Source organism: Otolemur garnettii, unplaced genomic scaffold, assembly GCF_000181295.1.
Source record: "Otolemur garnettii isolate 467f Iridium unplaced genomic scaffold, OtoGar3 scaffold00139, whole genome shotgun sequence".
In the NCBI taxonomy this organism is placed as follows: Eukaryota; Metazoa; Chordata; class Mammalia; order Primates; family Galagidae; genus Otolemur; species Otolemur garnettii.
In genome coordinates this window covers 2,492,795-2,501,052 of record NW_003852534.1, presented here as the reverse complement: position 1 = coordinate 2,501,052, position 8,258 = coordinate 2,492,795, and the positions used below count along the sequence as shown (strand labels likewise).

At 41.2% G+C, this 8,258-nt stretch overlaps 1 protein-coding gene across 2 annotated transcripts in view; it reads right to left on the bottom strand.

The window, feature by feature from the left end:
* Positions 1-8,258, bottom strand: part of TRAPPC12 (trafficking protein particle complex 12) — a 105,654-nt gene that overhangs the window by 72,250 nt on the left and 25,146 nt on the right. The gene's annotated exons all lie outside the window — the stretch shown is intronic.

Here is an 8,258-nt window from a genome sequence, read left to right as displayed (position 1 = left end):
TCCATTTTCTTCACATTGTCAAATTTCTGGGCATAGAGTTCCTGGTAATATTCAGAGATGATCTCTTGTATCTCTGTGGCATCAGTTGTTATTTCCCCTTTTCATTTCTGATTGAGGTTACTAGAGATTTTTACTATTTTATTTCTAGTTAGTTTGGCCAAAGGTTTATCAATTTTATTTATTTTTTTCAAAAAACCAACTACTTGTTTCATTAATTTTCTGAATGATTCTTTTGTTTTCAATTTCATTCATCTCTGATTTAATTTTGGATATTCCTTTTCTTCTGCTGGGTTTAGGCTTAGATTGTTCTTCTTTTTCCGATTCCATAAGATGGCTTGTGAGTTTGCTGATGAGCTCTCTTTCTGTTTTTTGGATGTAGGCATCTAAAGCGATAAATTTTCCTCTCAGAACTGCTTTTGCAGTATCCCACAGGTTTTGGTGGGATACTATGTCTTCATAGTTGTTATGCTCAAGGAAGTTAATGATTTCCTCTTTTAGTTCTTCCTGCACCCAGCTGTCATTCAGCATATGGTTGTTTAATTTCCATGCCTTTGTGTGGGGTTGAACGTTTTTGTTAGAGTTGAGTTCCACCTTCAGTGCCTTGTGATCTGAGAAAATATAAGGTAAAATTTCAATTTTTTTGATTCTGTTGAGGTTTGTTTTGTGTCCTAGGATATGATCAATTTTGCAGAATGTTTCATTGGGCGATGAGAAGAATGTATATTCTTTATCTTTGGAATGGAGCATTCTATATGCATCTATTAAGCACAGTTGTTCTAGGGTCTCATTTAAGTCCTTATATCTTTGTTTAATTTCTGTTTAGAGGATCTCTCCAGCTCTGTAAGAGGAGTGTTAAAGTCCCCTGTTATTTTAGTGTTTAGGATATCATATTGCTCAGACTGAGTAAGGTCTGTTTCAAGAATCTGGGAGCATTTAAGTTGGGTGCATAAATATTTAGAATTGAAATGTCTTGTTGTTGTATTTTTCCCTTGACCAATATGAAGTGACCATCTTTGTCTTTTTTGATTTTAGTTGCTTTAAATCCACATGTATCTGAAAATACGATTGCAACCCTTCTTTTCTTTTGAAGTATGTTTGCCTGAAAAATTGTCTTCCAGCTCTTAACTCTGAGCTTTAATTTGTCTTTTGAGACTGTGTTTCCTCAGACAGCAAATGGATGGCTTGTGCTTTTTAATGCAATCAGCCAATCTCTGCCTCTTTAGTGGGTAATTCAAGTCTTTAATATTTATTGAGATAATTGATAAATGTGGTAGTGTTCTATTCATCTTATTTTGTGAAAGTCCATTGCTTAGTTTTATCTTTTGCATCATTGTGGAAGCTTTAAGTTCTGGGTGTGTGCTGTGGTCCACTGTGATGGTCAGCAAGTATAACAGGTTGAAGCATTTCCTGTATTTGTCTTGTGGTGAATTTCCTCAACGTTTGTAAAACAGTAAATGATATGATTTCTCTGTCAATGTTAAAGCTTAGCTTAGCAGGATGTAGAATTCTAGGCTCGAAATCGTTCTGTTTAAGTAGATTAAAGGTAGATGACCATGGTCTTCTTGCTTGAAAAGTTTCATTAGAGAAGTCTGCAGTCACCCTGATGGATTTGCCCCTGTGGTTCAACTGGAGCTTACTCCTGGCAGCTTGAAGAATCTTTTCTTTTGTCTTGACTTTGGACAGGTTCATCACAATGTGTCTTGGAGAAGCTCTATTTGTGTTGAGGCGACATGGGTTCCAATATCCCTCTGAAAGGAGTGTGCCAGAATCTTTGGTGATATTTGGGAAATTTTCATTTATAATATTCTCTAGAATGGCTTCCATTCCCTTGGGGCATTCTTCTTCCCCTTCTGGGACACCTATAACTCATATGTTTGAACGCTTCATAAATTCCCATAATTCTGTCAGTGGATGTTCGGCTTTCTCTCTCTTCTTTTCTGCCTCTTTAACTATCTGAGTAATCTCAAGAGCTCTGTCCTCCACCTCTGAGATTCTCCCTTCTGCATGATCTAATCTGTTGTTGATACTTTCTATTGCATCTTTAAGTTCCCTAATTGACTGCTTCAGTTTCTTCAGCTCTGCTATATCCTTTCTATGTCCTTCATATTGTTCATCTCTTATTTGATTCTGGTTTTGGATTTTGTTTTGGTTATTTTCTACTTTCTCAGCCATTTCCTTCATTGTTTTCATCATCTGTATTTTAAATTCCCCTTCTGTCATTTCTAACATTTCTTTATAGGGGGAATCCTCTACAGTAATGGTTAGTACTTTTAGATTATTATTTTTTTAGTTGGCAACTTTCATTTTGAAGGACAATGGTTAAGTAAACAATTTTCCCCCATAGTTTTTCTGGAGCAGGTAAGAACTTGCTATTTGTAAAATCAGGAATAAAGAAGTTTGCAAATTAAAAGACACGTGGGGAACCTACTGAACAGCAGATATGTATATGCAGGGGGCTCTGACCTCTTGGCTTTTTAGCAAGGGGTTGTGTGCACGTCCCCATCTGCTGTGATGGCACAGAGAGGCCACCTCACTCCTCTCCTCTCCTGTACTTGGACAGTACAGGACATGCGGGAACCAAATTCACACTTGTCAGAATAATATAGTACCTTCACATCTAGGAGGAAAGGCTCATGTTACTACTAAGCATGGCAGCTAAATCGTGAGGAAAGTTTTTCTTTTTTTCTGAAAAATATAAGGCCTTAGATATAGCAGATATGAAGTCTCCTGATGTTCAGCTCCTTGCCACCTGTATAGCTCCCAAGAAATCAATTTGTTATCTGTCTAACAGATCTCAAAGGCAATTGAAATTTGTAAAAAAAATGCATAAATGAGAAAGTCTGATTATGGATATTTATGTATTAGAAATATAACATAGTAAAAGCTCCTATCTCATTTTATATCCTGTATATACAGATATTCATACAAATAAAATATTTAACTGTATTAGTAACATTTCTTTGAAGGACTTTGCAAATACAAAGTATTCCATAAATGATTTAAAATAGTAAAATACATACTATAAAAAGCCCCTAGCTCTGGCCATGATTTTATTATATACTAACATGTGTTTTCTATTTCTCAAACTAGATCACTACTATTAAAAATGATGCAAAAACCTATCTTAATTATTCACTATTTTTACAAATAATCTTTTAAAAAGTGGTTTCTCTTCTGACTAAAGACAGAAAGCAGACATGTTTATGCTCCTGCTATAGCCTCCCCCAGTAAAATTTCCCCACAGGTGACCGAATATAAAATATTTACTTCGACAATTGCTGCTATTGATTAAGTATGCACTCTTAGCCTAAGCCATTTTCTGATTAATATTGACTGATCTACAAATGACATGCAAACTTACACTAATCTGACAGCCAATTTTCCAGAAGTCAGAAGAACTCAACTGTTTGGGACAGTGACCCGACACACACCCTGTGCAGGGAGCCGGGCAGCCCCTTCTCCATTTCTCACAGGGAGCCCAGGTGGCCATGAGGCCCGAAGACCTGTCTGAGGCTCCGGCTGTGGGAATGAGGGCCAAGGCCCGGCCAGGGAGCCGCACGGTGGCCCAGCACCCTCCTCTCTAATCCAGGTTGGTGTGAGCATCAGATGTGCTCATGGAAGGAGCAAAGAGATGGGGATAATTTTCCTTCTATCATAATTAAAAACAAGGAAAATTAAAGGAATAAAAACAGGAGAGAACACAAAGAAGTCTTGGTAGGAAAGTTTATCATTTACAACTTGTACTTTTCCAAATAATGTTTTCTCCTGTGAGAGAAACAAAATACTTAATTTTTAAGTATCTTAATACTTTGAGAGAACACAAAATACTTAATTCACTTAGTTCACTATGTACTTCTAAAACATTCCCAGGAACACTTTTGCTTACAACAAAGGGGATCACCTAACACCATAACTTGTCTCCTTCAGAGGTCAGGCTGTGCCAGATCTCATCCTTCAGGGCCCTGGCTGGACACAGGGGCCACTTCACAGCCATGGGGTTTCCTGAAAAGAGTCTCATGAAGAAACTCTACAGAGGTCTGAACAAGGGAAGCAGGGCCCAGGGACTAGCACAGAGGGAGGCCCTGCGCAGGTCTCCACCTGTGGGGCCCAAACACTGGTTTGGAAATCTGATGCTGATGAATGTGTTAATTTATTTCAATTGCTCTAAAGTACTTAATTGATATTATCTAACATAACTTTCTCTTTCTTATTGTTACGTATTAAGTAAGGTTTTTAAATTAAATTTTTGGTCAATACAAATAATATGGCAACAGATATTCTTGAACATGCCTTTTACACACATGAACAAGACGTACTCTAACGTATGTAACTGGAAGTGGGACTATCAGACCAGAGGTTAAACAAGCACTTATTTTGTTAGCCACCATCCGACTGCTCCGTGAGGTGGTTATGCCCACCCAGGCTCTACCACCACCGGTCAGCCGCCAGGCGGATGGGCTTGTTTGCTTCCCTCCTTCCCGGTGCTTTCTTGCAGGAGCCTCTGGATGTGATGTATAGCGAGTGTGTTGTGGTGTTTACTCTATCAGGCTAGGTAGCAGCCTTGCCTGTGAAGTGATGTGGACCTGCAGGGCCCTCGGTGAACGCAAACACGGTGCGAGTGGAGTGAGGCTGCTGTGCCCCTCCCTGAAGCTTGCCTGCAGCTCTGGGCACCTCCCTGAGACTTAGGGTGGCTCAGTGGGGAGGGAGTGGGGGTCCAGGGAGAATGGGCCAGAAGAACCCGCCAGCACGGAGCACTCCTTTCCATCCACAGTGGGGCATGTCCAGTGGGGTAAGAACAGAGCCAGTTCTTATTATCAAATAGCTGTCTACTTGGAATTATAATTACTTATTTCTTAGCATGTTCTCCTGCTATTTTCATCTCATTTGTTTTCCACCTTCTTGTTCCCCTTCCTGGTGGCTTCCTCCATTCTCAGTGATATGACATCAGAAATGTGCAAGGAAGAAATTATTTTTAAAATCGGAATTTAAAGTGTAGCACATAATACTTAAGCTCTCTGGAGGAAATCCTGTAACTACTGTACACTACATGTAGAACCCTGAGAGTGAAGTTAGTTTCAGAGGAGAAAAAGGTCTAAGTTGAAATAAGTATTACTTTCTTTTACTAGGATTAAAATATAGGGCCTGCTGAAAACCAGGCATTCCATAACTTCCAAAAGATGAGAGAAACAGTCTCAACAAAAATCACCGAAGTAACTAATAGCATGTACATAACTTTTCTCCATCTGAGGCTCAAATGGAGTCATTAACTCTATATGTGACACCATTAAAGTGATTAAAATGTCCTCCTCCCCAGGCTGTGACATTCATTTCCCTGTGAATTACAAGCTTAGAACACTCTAACATGACTTAGGAAAATATATTCTAAATCTCTGTCCTGGCCTTAAAGACAATAGGAATGATTTTAAGATATACTGTAATTAAGATACCAGGGCAAGGTAATGATCTTCTTATAAATGCATTTCCTACTTTAAATTAGTTCCCTTATTAGGACTGTTAATAAAATCTCTACTGGCCTCAAGTATTTTTAGTGTATGAAAATAATCAAACTATATTTATTAATATTAGGAACAATCAAAGAAGGTAAAAACACAGCCTACAGAACAGATTAATTACAACTGAAACGCATGGGTGTGATTTTTAAACTCATCACTGTAAAGTACAGCCATACTTCACATACAGCCTGTTACTCGTGACGCTGCAAAGTGAGTATTTTGGACTGTATTAACTTTCAAGAGACAAGGTTTGACCCTGGACCAGGCTGGAATGCAGTGGTATCATCAGAGGTCACTATAACCTCACACTCCTGGGCTCAAGTGATCCTCCCGCCTCAGCCTCCTGAGCAGCTGGGATTACAGGTACTCACCACCACGCCAACTTAATTTTTCTATTTTTTGTAGACATGGGAGTTCTGCTCAGGCTGGTCTTAAATTCCTGGCCTCAAGCAATCCTTTCTCCTCAGCCTTCTAAAGTGCTAGGATTACAGACATGAGCTACCACATCCAGTCTTCAAGGTTTTTAAATAGTAAAACTCATCCACCACTCCTTCCATCCCTCTCCATCCCCCCCAAAAAATCTCAAGAGAGACCTTGGCATGTAAAACAGACACTGCTGAAGTGCTCCATGTCTGAGCTCCTTCCTCCGTTTCTTGAAACCGACATTCTGACTTGACTTTCTCAAGAGCAGCTTCCTCCCTGGGGGGTTCCTCTCATTTATCTGTTCACTCTTCCCTTTATTTATTCAAAAAATTGTTGCGCACCCATCACGTGCTTGACTGGGCCGGGCCCAGAGACTCAGGGGAACAGGACCGACGTCACCAGCCTGTCCCAGTGTTTATCACAGATTGTTAAGTTTTGCACTCTGGCTCTGCCTCCATCAAGTTATAGCATTTGTTATTGACACTGATGACGCGTCAGCCTCCAGTTCAGACATGCATGGAGTCAGGATAAAATCAAAGTAACTAATAGCGCTCTGCCAAGGTTCAGTATGTTTTCAAAAACAGGCTCTTTTTGGTAAGATCCCAAAAAAGGTTTTCTGAGAAAAAGATCAAGGATCAGCTCGGCACCTGTGGTTCAAGTGGCTAAGGCGCCAGCCACATATACTTAGGGTGGTGGGTTCGAATCCAGGCCGGGCCCACCAAACAACAATGTTGACTGCAACCAAAAAATAGCCGGGTGTTGTAGCAGGCGCCTGTGGTCCCAGCTATTTGGGAGGCTGAGGCAGGAGACTCACTTGAGCCCAGGAGTTGGAGGTTGCTGTGAGCTGTGATGTCACAGCACTCTACCCAGGGGGACAGCTTGAGGCTCTGTCTCAAAAAAAAAAAGAAAAAGATCAAGGATCAAAGGAAGGTACAATCAAGATTGAAGAATAAGAATTTAAAAAATTAGCCTTTGTGAGAAATGGAAAGGATTTCATTTTTTCCCTTTTTGCTTTTATGGGAAGCAAGAAATCAGCTGACAACAGAATGGAAGAAAATGGAAGTTGGGTCTGAAGGTCTGAAATCAAAGAGAGTGCCGAGGAAACTCCGTCCACTTGGCCTTCCAGTGGGCAGCAATCCTGAGAGGCCTGCAGGTGCCTGACGTCGGGCCGTGCCCATCACAGCTGGCCGCTGCGCCCTGCACAGGAGCTTCAGGCTGGCACTGCAGGGGCAGCCCCAGCTTGTCCGAGCCCAGAAAAGCTGCTGAAGTGGTACAGAAGTCACAGAACCACGATAATGGTGATAATGAGGACGTGTGAATTCAAGAGAACTGATCCATTACAAAGGAATGCTGTTATTCTGCTAAGTGTTACTGTGAGGCATCCTGAAGAAACTCCTTACCGGTGTATCTGGTTCAAGACTTTGCCTTGAACCTCATCAGTTAACGCTGGCGGATGAGGACAGGCATAAACCTAACTTTCAGATACTGAGGTAAAGGCAGATGTGATGTAAAAAGACACCAGGGTTATCATGAGTTTTACCACGAAGGCTTTGTGCCACTAAGTGACTTGTGTCCCATAGTTGTAACACAGGAGGTGGGTCACCTCTCAGTCGAAACTGAACCGTATGTTTCTTTAAAAGAGACTTTAAAAAATTTCATTTTCCTTTTTAATGTTTAGTTCACAGGCTAACTTTTATCTCTGACTTAAATGGGTGGCAAACTTTATTCCTCAATAGATTTCTACACTTCTCAATTACTGTATCTTGAAAAACTTAAGGTTACTTAACAATGTGTGAAATTTGGAGCTTAGTACAGAAGAATTAGTTACAACAGAGAAAAACAAGCTGGTAACTCTCAGAAAGAGAAGTGAAGTAGGAGACCCCACCTTCCTTTTCAAAGGTTGAAAACTGAATACCTGTTGTCCAGATTGCTCACCCAATCAAAGCTGAGGACACGGACCAAGTGCCACTGAAATGTCACAGGGCAAGGGTGAATTTCAACAAGAAAGTTTCAGAAAGCTGGTGGGACCTGTTCCCAAAGTCATTCACCTCGCTCTCCATACCCTCTGATAAAGCACCCACTGACTGTGCTCAGAAACAGAGTGGGGCTGGCTAAGTGCGCCCTGGCACAGCTGGGGTACAGAGCCGATGTGCTAAGTGCGCCCTGCACAGCTGGGGTACAGAGCCGATGTGCTAAGTGCGCCCTGCACAGCTGGGGTACAGAGCACCTGTGCTAAGTGCGCCCTGGCACAGCTGGGGTACAGAGCACCTGTGCTAAGTGCGCCCTGGCACAGCTGGGGTACAGAGCACCTGTGCTAAGTGC